The sequence below is a fragment of the Cheilinus undulatus genome, linkage group 3 (assembly GCF_018320785.1).
Source record: "Cheilinus undulatus linkage group 3, ASM1832078v1, whole genome shotgun sequence".
In the NCBI taxonomy this organism is placed as follows: domain Eukaryota; kingdom Metazoa; phylum Chordata; class Actinopteri; order Labriformes; family Labridae; genus Cheilinus; species Cheilinus undulatus.
The window spans coordinates 36,271,879-36,284,851 of record NC_054867.1 but is presented as its reverse complement, the minus strand read 5'-3'; positions in this window follow the sequence as shown (position 1 = coordinate 36,284,851).

Below are 12,973 nucleotides of genomic sequence, written 5' to 3'. Positions count from 1 at the left end.
CAAAACTAAAATAAAGTTTTTTTTTCCATCACTCTACAGGGACTCTAAGACTACGTTCACACTGCAGTCAAATTCCAAAAGATCAGATACGTATCTGAATCTAATTGGAAAAGGTCAGATTCAATGTGACTTGTACTGTTAATAAAAATCAGATATGGGTATATAGTTTCATTTCTAATCACAACAACATTACCACGATTACTCTCAAAGTTAATATGCTGATATTTTTTTGTTAAAATGAATTTGTGGTATTTCTTCCAGATCCTGGGCTATAAACATCCATTTGTAATTATGTTTTGAACACAGTAATGAATGCAAGTCCAACACTCACCTTTTGTTTGCTCATATTTAATTAATGGTATTAGTGAAAAAAATGTCAGGCAATTTAGATGCAAAATATTCCATTTTGTTGATTTGCTTGTCGTTAGTTCAGGATTGAGCTGCTTTGAGAGCTTTTTTCACTGGCAGCAGATGCTTGCTGTGACTGAAAAACAGCAGGAGAAGGACAACAAGGTTGAACCAAACCTGTTTCATGGTAAGAGAAATAAACAAAAGGCTGAAGTCACTTTAAGGAGCAGGACAGATGGGGTGGGAAATGATTATGATATACATTATAGTCATGGGAGACTGCATAATATTAAAGAACTTGTACGTTTTCCCTCTGTTTTGCTTCTGCTCAACCACAGCGAACCTATTTAGTTGCAGGGATTACTGAAGCATCAAAGATGACTTTTTTTCACAGATTTCTCATCAGTTTGAGTCCATTTCTCTTCTTTGTTTCTAAGACTCGCAGCAAACTGGAAGGAAGGAAGAAAACAGGAACAAAGGCTTGTAAAAATAAACCGCTCTGAGGGCTGTGAATCCTTCCATCACACCTCAATCTTTTCCTCACACCGTCTGTGGGCCAGTGTGAAAATGAAAAAAGTTGCTGTCTGGATCGAATGCGAAGACTGTTTTCTAACTTTTAGATTGGAACAAGAGCAACTAATTAAACTCAGTCAGTACATGTAGTGAATGTACATTGATTTTTAAGTGATTTAGACTGTTTTTATCCACTGGACTAGTCTGAAATTGGCAAAAAGTGTACATGCTGAAGGACCTCTGGTTGAAATTCATCGGTCGCCTCAGGAACATTTAATTTAGATATCTACAGGCCAGATTAGTAGCTTACACTACACTGCAATTCATCCTGTATTTAACCTGCATTAAAAACAAACAAATCTCTTAGTGCACAGACTAAAAGCACTAGTTTATTAAAACTGCAGATTCATATGTACAGACTATAGTAAATGTTTGTCCTGTCGGTAATGCACCAGCTGCATGAACACATAATCTCATGCACAAACTTGCAGAATCTTTTAGCTTTTGCACGCCTGTTGCCATGGCGATTACCATTGCAGCCCATGTCTAGTGAAAGAACATCAAAAGGAAATGCACCATTAGCCACACAAACACACTCTTACATACACACTGATATACACAGCAGTATGAATGCACAGCTGCTGCAGGCTCACGCAGGAATGAATTGAAGCAGACACTTTTATCTCACTCCTCTGAAGGGTTACAGTGTCACTGAGCAGTGCGGAGGCTAAGATTTATGATGTGGAAAACCAAAGAAAGAAAGTGAAGGATAATGCACAATTAAGGGATATAGACACAGCCTAGTATGAAAATATCATTCTTGACTGTTATTGAGCAGGTGTAATCTGCAGCTCCTAGCAGGTCTACTTTATTGAAACAGGAAGGGAGAAAAAAATCATTACCATTCTTTGAAACTGGAGACGTTAACAAACTTTCTGAAAATCAAAAGAAAAAAAAAGGAATTATACATTGCATATTTGAGTTTTCAAGTTTTATATTTGATACATTAGATTCATAAATTGTTTTTTTTTTCACACATTTCATGCTTTTATCTAAAGAATTTTGATATTTCTTCCTTCTGTGAGATTCTCTCCTTTACATTTTGGTCCTCCTGTCTGACTAGGTTGTCGTTCATATCTTTATTTCAGTGCTTTTTCACTATTTATAAAGTACCTAAAAAACATCAGAACTATTTTATTTGTTTACTGATTAGTTTTTAGTTAACAGTTAAGTAGGAAAAGAAGATAATTTGAAAGTTATGAAATCCTACATTATGATGGATTACATAAAAAAACACGATAAAACCTATAAATACAGTTTAGTGCAGAACTTTTAGGCATGTTTGGGCCAAAAATTAAAGGCTGAACTAAGGCATAGAGTAAGATGCCTGAGGGCACCATAGGGCGAGAAGGAAGACTGACTCAACCCCAGTGGTGCTGTGGTTGTCCTTGCATATAAGCAGGGGCATGGGAAAATAATTTGCTGAAAAAATACAAAGTCCACACCTTTAGGGTGGAGTAAGGAGTGAATGTGGGGAGTAAGCATAGTCTTGGGTAGCATCTGAGTGGGTAGAAGGGTTGCCACAAGCCCCTTGTTGCTCTGTGGATGTCCCAAGGCCCCAAAAACTGGCAGTCTCCAGGTGTAAAAAAAGATGCTGTCAAAGCTTAACCATGGCTGCCGAGCAACACCTGCATGTTGATATGTGTTGAGTTTAGTTAGTATTAGAGAATGGCCGATTCGCTTTATTCAGTCCTGATCTGATTCTGATACATCAGCACTGATACCCGATATGAAATCTGATATTTTTCAAAATCATAATTAATATTTTCACTATTTTTGATGGTGTTATGTGCACTGTATTAAAATAAGTATTTAGATGTAAATATCTAGCAACATTTTTAAAGCTCTCTTTGAAGAAGGAAAATCATTGATTCTCAAAGTCTGAGTCCTTCAGGTTCTTTTTTGCAAATTCCAAGTGGACTTTCTTGTGTTTTGCACTGAGCCACTCTGCCATAAAGCCCAGATTAGAGGAGGGCTGCAGGGATGGATGTCCTTCTGGAATTCTGTCCCATCTCCACCCAGGATCTCTGGAGCTCAGTCAGAGGGACCATTAGGTTCTTGGTCACCTCTTTTACTAAGGCCCTTCTCCCCAGATTGCTCAGGTTGGCCTGGAGGTTAGCTCTTTGAAGAGTCCTGGTTGTGCTAAACTTCTTCCTTCAGTGCACTAGGTTTAATAATATTATGAACTCGACAAGTGATCCTCTGGCTACTGGTCTAGCCTCTGAACCCACCTCCTAAAGGATGGCCAGTCCCATATTTGTAAAGTTTTTAAGCATACAAGTTTATGTAATGAAAAACATTTTCAACTAAAATAGCAGTGGAAAGAAAAAGGGCTTGTCAGGTTTACTGCAGATCTCTGTTAGTGATTTTGCCCTATTAGTTCTATCATAATCAACACCACTGTACTGTAACAGCTTTCAGTAAGTGGAGCTTTTGCCAAACTGCAGTGGGAACCCACTGAGAGGCTCGAAAGTGGGTCCCTACCCACCAGTTGAGAACCACTGAACCAGACTATGTTTAAAAGAGGCCTGTTACTATAAACGCGTTAACGCTTGTGATTAATCTGGATGCATTAATGCATTAAAAATATAATAACACAGTTCAATCATATTAGTAAGTTTGACCACAACTTCTTCCCGTAGTCCTCCTACACGGATGTTTACGTCCTTGGAGTGAAAAGGTTAAAGGCGGGTCAAACGCAGCCAGCAGTGATGAGTAAGGAGACAGACCCAGGTCTGCTTCACGGCAAATTTGGATTTAAAAAGCTACCTAATGGAAGTCTGGATAAAACAGAAGTTGTGTGTACATACTCCGGTGAAGAACTGTCTTTACTAATGGGTCACCAGAGACTGCAGACCATCGACATCACTGACAACAAGGGGTTTCAAGATGTCATCCAGGTTGCCGCGGATGACCCATACCACAGAGCCACCACCACCTGCGAGAACTACTGTCACAAGAATCCATGAATTGTATGACCGCTAAAAAGGCAACCAAAGTGGAGCAGCTGGCCCGAGCAACATTTATTACACTGACGAGAGACCACTGGACATCAGTCAGCAACTTCAGCTACCTCGGGGTAACAGCACACCTGATCATTCACTTTACAGCACAAGTTTTTTTGTACCTGATATGTTTGTCTTCTGGGCTCATTTGCAGTTTATGAATATTATTGCTCAGTGAATTAAGACACTCTGATTTACAAACCACAAATAAGCTTAAAAACTGTAGTTTAATATTTCTTCATTTAAACACCATACTTTTACTAATTTATCTCAACCAAAAATACAAGAAAACTATAGTATTTCAAATGGTAGTTTATAGATGATAAAAATAATTATAATTTTTTTTATTAATAAGCGCTTTCAAAGTGCTGTACATAATGTTAAAATAATAAAAATAAAGACTTGATAATAAGAATATTTAAATATCTGAAAATAACTAAAACTGAAGAAATACTGTGATTAATCATGATTAATTACAGCATAGTGATGTGATTAACTTGATTTTTTTTTAATCAATTGACAGCACTATTACAAACACAAGATAGATTAAGAGTTAATGTAAAAACGGCATCAGGGCTGGTTATGAAAGAGCAGGTACATTAGCTCTTAGCTGCTTTAGTAACACTCACTCACAAATACAAACATGCAAAAACACAGAAAAATACAAACATCACAAAGCCACTGATTTATATGAACAAAAATCAAATTAATGCATGTTTTTTAGAGTTAATATCAGGGAAACTGTTTTTATATTTTTGTGGTAGTTACTGCAGCTCTTCCTGTCAGGTAAGACCCTGAACCAGGACTTGCCTGTGATTGTGTAAGGCCAGCACCCTGCTTGCTACCTTGCTGCCTTGAGTCCCAGACTGTCAGGTCAGTTCACTTTTATTTGTAAGGATCCCAAAAACAAAAACAACAGATTTCGTGTGAACAGAAAAAGCCAATTTAACAGTCGCAGAATATATATGGCATGTTCAGCAGCTTAAAATGTCCCCTCAACTGAACCTTTCTACCAAGACGCTTTATTTATTGTTGGGAGGACAGGCACAAAAACAAAGGAGAGGCAAGCTAAGAATGCACACCAGCCGGAGAGACGAACAAAGACAAAAGAAGCGATAGACAGGGAGAATAACAGCTTAAAAACCAGGAAAAATGAGGGAGACCATGTAGATAATGACTGCTAAACTAAAAACAATCAATGAAACATTGAAATCAGTGATGTGGGGAAGTGTAATGCATCCATACTGCAAGATGAAAAGCAAACAGCCCTTTTCATATATGCATAGAAATTCTAGAAAATTCCTGCCAGCTGCCTTGTAAAATTTATGCAACAAGTCTGCAAGTCTGTTAGCCAATGTAGGATCACAGCTCGAAATATGAAGCACCACAAGTGAGCAGACAGCATGAGCCATGTGAACATAATAAAACTGCATTTTTGTGTCTTTTGCTCAACAATTTCTCATTTCTTTCCTTGCTTTTATTTCATTTATCAATCGTTCAACATTTATTTGATTATGAAGAATCACTGATATTGAAAGAACGAGAATAAAAAACAAAATGAACATGCATAAAACAAAACAATGAAAGAATTTCATCAACAATTAAAAACAATTACATTCAACAGCTGAATAGTTTAGTTTTAAATTGCCCATTGAACTTAAAACTTCAGCAATGCTAGAATGTGTTGAGTATTGATTATGGGATTGATTTAACAAGGGCATAATAAATAATGACTTTGGCCAAGAAAGGCTTTATAAATGAATAAAACCCCAAAACCAGTCACGTTTTACAGTTAGAGATGCCTGAACCATGTTTCTTTTTTTTTTAATAAAGTGCAAAGGTGAGTACAGCAGCTATCACCAGTAATAAATCTGAGGACTGACTGATAAATGAATCCAGTTGTTTAAAAGTGGACAAAGGAGTTTCTATAAAAAACATCACTATAATGTAAAACTGAAAGGGATGGCATGAATCATACATTTCCTACTTAGCAATGGGGAGTTTTGATCCTCTTAAGAATTCTACTTTTTTGACCTAATTTGCCAGCCAGAGATTCAAATTTGAATGCAAATTTTTGATCTAACTAGATACCAGGATGCTGTGTCCTTTCAGGGTGTTAATGTGAAAACTGTGGTCAGGGATGTCGGTTGCTCTAGTGCAGTGATACTCTCTTGAGCCACATGTCTTTTGTGTTGACTAGAAGACCTTAAAGATCACATATTTTACCCTTTTAAGAAAAGTTTATAATGTTCTCAGAGGTCCCCAAAAAACATGCCTGTGAAGTTTGTTGCTGAAAAAAAACACGGCAGTTTTGGATTTTTGCATGTCTAAAAACCCCTCTGATCAGCCGTGCTCATTAGGAGCTTTTTTTGTGTCTTTAAATGTTAATGAGCTGTCTGACTTCACCCCTCTCAGATCTTCCTCCAAGCAGGGAGGGCCAAATGAACCTGGGGGGCTAACTCCTCACATGACATCATGAGGGGAAAATTTGAAAACGTCTTGTTTCAGCACACATTTTCTGAAAGCTAGAGAAAGAGATTCTGGAGATTCTTGGGGGGATTGTAGACAGGCCAGAAGCAGGTATTTTTTGTTAGAAAAGCCTGGAAAAGTGTATTTTGCATAATATTTGACCTTTAAAGAAAGGTAAATTTTGACCTCAGAAATGATCCATTGTAAGTCACATCAGTTAATTTGTTTACCACACTTACGCAGTATAAACTGCAGCTTTAACTGTCAATCTTTATTTTCTGTCTCTATATTTCCATCAGATGTTTGGAAGAGAGAGCATGCAATATAAAAATCACTGATTCTTCAGAAAAAGATGAAACTACAGTAGTTTGAAGTGCATATTTGTGTAGGTTGATGTCTGAGCTATCATTTGTGTAGGAAGAGAATTTTTGCCCATAATATCATCATGCCTTATTAAATCAAGATGAATGTAAAATTTTTAGTTATCCAGTATTGTATACAGTAATATTTAGTAATAAAGCACACTATTTTCACTATTTTTTAATTGTCTCAGCTCTGAATTTCATGATTTTCTAACTTAATCTTTAATATAGACCATCAGTTATTATTGTGTATAGATTAGCTGGTATTTTAACAAATAAGCAGATTATAATGAACAGAAGGTCATGTATATTTTTAAAATGGAAAAAAACATCATCTAACAACTGGCAATGGTGATAAAAAGTAGTGACTTAAACTAGCTTTTTAACCCTAATAATTAAAACCAGTTAAAATGAAAGGTGATGCCAAGCTGACTTCTGCATGATTTGATTCATATTTTTATTTGAAATTGTTTCAGCTTTCTTCCTCATATAAAGCAGTATAAAACCGTATTGTCAGCATAACAGTTGGTCTTAAAGTCTGTTATAGTGGATATAGTATTGTGGATATCTTGCGTCAATAAGACAGGACCCAGTATTGAACCTTGCGGTACACCTCTGACAATGTCAAATACAAAGAACAACAATTACCTGAACCCACACATTGATTTCTCTGTCAAAGGCTACTCTGAAACCTGTTATCCAACAGAGAGTCAAAACCAGTGTCTCTTTATCTCAAAAGAAGCAGAGAATGGTCAACAGTGACAAACGCTTTTGTTAAATCCACGGTTGGTGCAGCACAGTGATCCTTTTGATCGGTATAAGAAGTAATTTCATTTGTGACAGCAGTGATAGTGTTGTGATTTACTCTGAAGCAAGACTGATGTGGACTTAATACATGATTACTGGAGAGGAATGATTGGATTTGATCATTGACCAATGAATCTAAGATTTTAACCTGACAGGACAGTTTAGAAATGGGCCAGTAGTTATTAAGATGGGTTTTAACCCCACCCTTGTGCAAGGGGGGCTACATGTGCAGTCCTCCAAATCTGAGAAAAACCCCAGTGGAAATGAAGAGATTAAACAGATGGGTAACTTGCTCAGGAATTAATGGTGCACAGAGTTGTAAAAAGTATGGATTACTTTTATCCTCTCAGTTTGTTTGGTTTTTAATCTATATTTTGCATTGCCTCTCTGACGGCAGAGGAAGGCTGCAAGCTGAACGTAGTACCAGGATTTGAAGAGGGAACGTTAACTGTGATTGTGTAGAATTAGATGTAGCATGGATAAAAAGACAAAACTTGTCATCATAACTCTAATTTATGACTCTTGCACATTTTGCCATCTAATTTATATTTGTGTCCCTTTTATATCATGGTGAACCTCCTGAGACTCTGCCGTCTTCGCAGTGAGGGACAATGAGGGACAAATGTGAAAGAGACAGATGGCAGCTGCTGCAACCTTGACCTGCTGGTTGGAAAGAGAGCATGAGGAGTGGTGAATCAGGCCTCTGATGTAGTATTCAGGTGAATTCATTCAAGTTGAACTCATTCTTCAGACCCACCTCTGCCAATCCGACCGCCTCCTACACATTTAATCACACACAGGGAGCTACAAAGACAGTGGGAGGGCACTGCAAATGCCATGATACGGTGAAAGCAAATTGAAGAGCACATCATATAAATCTTCTTTGGAATATAATCCCTCATGACTTTATTCTCTGTTTTCATCATTTTCAGTTAGAAAAAATATATGCAAGAACTGTGCTGAGAGTGTTACAGAGTAGAAACAGGAAATTGCATTGAAGTGTGTAAATGGACATGAGCGCTGGCTGGGTTACATTATCTGGAATCTGAAATAGAATTTTTAGCATTACTGAAATATGAACGTATTTACCCTGTGGGCTACTATTAGGCACGGCATTACAGTGTTGCCTTATGGACTTCGGTAAGTGCTGCATGGTTATTTGTTAAAAAAAAAAAAATCTGATCACAATTTGTGCCATCTCATTCCTGAATGGTTGTGATTCTCTTGTTAATATTCCCCTGTGCATTTAGACTAAGCTGCATTCACAAGTTGTTCATCTAATTCATTAATCTGTCCCTCGATCAGCCTGTGATTAAGTCTAACACCTCAGTCACTTGGGGGCGTTAACTATAGACAGTGTTGGCAGTGCGGCTGCACTGAACAGGAGATGCAGTGTCTGAGAAAAGTGGGCTTCTACAAAAGTTTCCATTTTTTCTCAAATTTAAAGATGTTTCAAAGCATGTAGGTGAGGGTGAATATCTAAACCCTCAAATCTTTGTCATGATGTTGATCATGCATAGAAAAAAAAACTATACGGACAAACGTATTTGGCCACACCTGTTAATGATTTAATTTAAGTGTATAAAATCAAGCTTCTAGCCATGCAGTCTCCATTTGCAAACATTTGTGATATAAAATGGGTCGTCCTGAAGAGCTCAATGACTTCAAGCGTGGTACTGTGATGGATGAAATCTTTGCAATAAGACAGTTTGTGAAACTTCATCCCTGCTGGATGTTCCACAGTCAACTGTAAGTGATATTATTAGAAAGTGAAAGCGTTCAGGAACAACAGCAAGTCCGCCACGAGGCGCAAGACCACCAAAATCACAGAGCAGGGTCAACAACTGCTAAGGCGCACAGCGCATAAATCACGTCAACTCTGCTGATTACATAGATGAAGAGTTCTGAGCTTCCACTGGCAGTAATGTAAGCACAACAACTATGCAGCAGGAGCTTCATGGAAACGGTTTCCATGGCAGAGCAGTTGCATGAAAGCCTTACATCTCCAAGTTCAATGCCAAATGTTGATTGGAGTATTATAGAGTACACTGACACTGGACCGTGGAGTGGTGGAAATGTGTGTACGGGAGAATGTTACCTGCCTGACTGCATTTTGTTAACTGTGAATTTTAGTGGAGGAGTGATAATGGTATGCAGCTGTTTTTCAAGGTTTGGGCCAGGCCCCTTATCTCCAGCAAAGAGCAGCCTTAATGCTTCAGCATTTCAAAACATTTTTGGACAATGCTATGCTTCCAACTTTGTGGCAACAGTTGTGGGAAGGGCCTTTTCTGTTCCAGCATGACTGTGCCCCAGTCCACAAAGCAAGGACTATAAAGACATGGTTTGATGAATTTGGTGTGGAAGAACTTGACTGGCCAGCACATAGCCTTGACCTCAACCCCATCGAGAATCTTTGGGATGAACTGGGACAGAGATGTCATTACAGTTCATGTTTGTGTAATGGTCAGATGACCCAATACTTTTGACCAAAGACCAAAGTTTTTTTTTTTTTTTATTTAAGTTCATTTGAAAATCTTTCTCCTCAGTGTCTGATGACATCATAACCTTGCCTGAAAATATGGTCATTACATAATAAATGTAACTTGAGGTGAATGAAAAAATAGAGCCTGGACTTCAAATCTGTGCAATAGATGTTCTGCATTCACACAAAAGTAACTGGTGAATTTTAATAATGCACATAGTTGTGTCTAACTCTTGTTTTTTTCTTCTTCTGTTTTCATCTGTCAGTACAAATAATCCTCATTTTTGTGCTTTTGTTGTTACAATACCAGAGCCAACTTCTGTTCTACTTGTTGCCATGGCAGTTTTGAATCTTGAACATGATGCTGTGCTTAAAATACAACCAGACGTGATTGTCTTCAGCTCTGCAGCAGCTTCTTCAGAAAAAGCAAAAGTAAGTTTTGTTGCATGAGTTGTTGCAAACATAAGCCTGGCTTAAGTGTTTTGACAGATCTTTCGCAGACATCTGACTCGGGTGTGGGTGTTTCAATCTTGTAGCTTTATGCATCTACATAGAGATGATAAAGTTCATGCAGAGAGCAATGTTTTCATGGCTGAATTGGATCTATTCCCCAATGTAGCTTTAATCTTTGTTTTCTTCTTGTTTTTGTCTGATGCAATGGCATCGTAACCATGTCTAAAGTCAGAGGCTCAGCAAGGTGACTTCTGAGAAGGTCTGCTACTGTAAGACCTGTGAGACAGAAAAACACAGTCAACTTATTTCTGCACTGGCCTTCGAAAACCCCTGTTGTTTCTGTGCTATATACACACCACTGTGTTTTCAGTTAGCCTGCAAGTGCATCTGAGATCCCATGCTGCAAGTTTTATTATTTTTTTCTTAACTATTGGCCACCCCATTGTGAGGAGTTATTAAAAGTCTGGTTTATAACAAATGCATGGGATTGAAATTGAAATTGATTATTCATTGAAGCTTTTTGGTATTGAGGCTGTGGCATGTATTACAGCATGGCACGGGCACCTGCTGTCGCTGCCAGATGTGCAGAGTGCAAAAGTGTTCGGATATTTCATGGATTATTTTAAATGAGCCAGGGAGCCACAAGAGGTTTGACCATGGCAGAATCACACTTACACACATGCCTAATATCTGCAGCAAATCCCCCAAAGCTGGATCTAAGCAGGCCAGAGCTCACTACACTCACACATGCACAAAAACCAGCAGTAAAAATAGTAAAAGATGTAAATATTTAATATCTGCTAATGAAGAATGATCACATTCTACATTTTATTACAGAATCAATTTGCGTTTAATGGCAACATAAATTTCATTCATTGATGAAACATTATGAAGCAAATTATCCACAATTAAGGAGCAGTATTTTTATATCCTGTACATATGTTTGCATAAACACTTATATGGAGTCATTCTTGTTGCAAAACTCTAGAGTGCATTTTAACAATTTGAGAGCAGAAGATATTGATTTTGAGCTCAAATAAAAAACAACTTTACCTTAAAACCTGCCTTTGTGCTCTAAACTAGAGGCTCTTGCATTTCTCATGACCACTCTCACAAACTGTTGAGCTAAGACGCTGTCATTTCTCAGAATGGTTATACACGCTAAAACTTTTGAAATAAAATCAGATTAAACTTCTTTTTAGGATAAAGGTAAGGGTTAGGATACCATGGGTTAAAGTAAAAACCTGACCTACAAGGCCTAAGTACAACACATTTAATAAAGCAGAGGAAACAGTCTGTTCGAAGGAAAAAAGCTTGTCCACCGTGAAAACATTCTAACACAGCCAGCATAGCTAACGTAGCTCTATTACCAGTTTAAGCTACATAGATAATGTAGCTATGTAGCTAAAATAGCTAAAGCTAAGCTCACAAAGCAGCTATGTAAGCTGTGTATTTACATTATCAGCGGGGCTAAGTTAGTTCGCATTAGCTATGTTTGCTAACGCTGACATTGCTAAAGCAAACTTAGCCATAGATAATAGAGCTACATAGCCAACATATCTAAAGCTCAGCTCAAAAGCAGCCGTGTAAGCTTTGTAGATATCTATCTACATGGCTTCATTAGCATTCTATATGTTTACTCAGGCTCATGTTGCTAAAGCTAACTTAGCTAGGTTGGCTCATGTAGTAACGTTAATTACATAGCTAGTGTAGCTATGTTTGCACTGGCTAAAAAAAAGCCACTGTCCATATAACTACTTCTAAAGTGGGTCTTTACATAATTCAACCCTGGATTAGACCTCTGACCTTTTTTCCTGCATTTTATTACCTCTGCCAAGGGGGTTATGTAATCGGCATTAATTTGTTAGTTTGGTAGTTAGTTTGTTTGTTTGCAAAAACGCAAAAAGTCATGGACGGATTTTGATGAAATTTTCAGGAAATTTCAGAAATGGCAGAGGAAGAACTGATTAGATTTTGGGAGTGATCCGGATCACCGTCTGGATCCAGGAATTTTTTAAAGGATTCTTTACTATTGGGAGATGGGGCTAATGGTGGAGGTATGCGCTCTCCAAGTGCTTTTCTAGTTTGTGAACTGTGTCTTAGTCTGTAATGTTTGTAATGTGGTTGTTTCATGAATGTAACTACCAGAATTTGATTATAAATAAAGTTGACTTGAAGTTGGCAAGTTATGGCATTTCCTTTCGGAGAGATACAGCATCTCAGATGAATCGTCTGTGAGAGTGATTGTTGGAAACATATAGTCTGCAGCCAGAACTTTGCAGCCCCTGACCCTCTAAATCAGTGGTTTTCAACTGGTCAAGCCTCAGGACCCACCAATGTCTTTGATGACAAATCACAACCCAGATTTTCAAAAATTTTCAACACTGCAACTGCAACTGCACAACAACAATTAGTAAATAAAAATGTTGCAATTAAGATCTCGGATGAAACAGAATTTATTATAGGAAGAGACA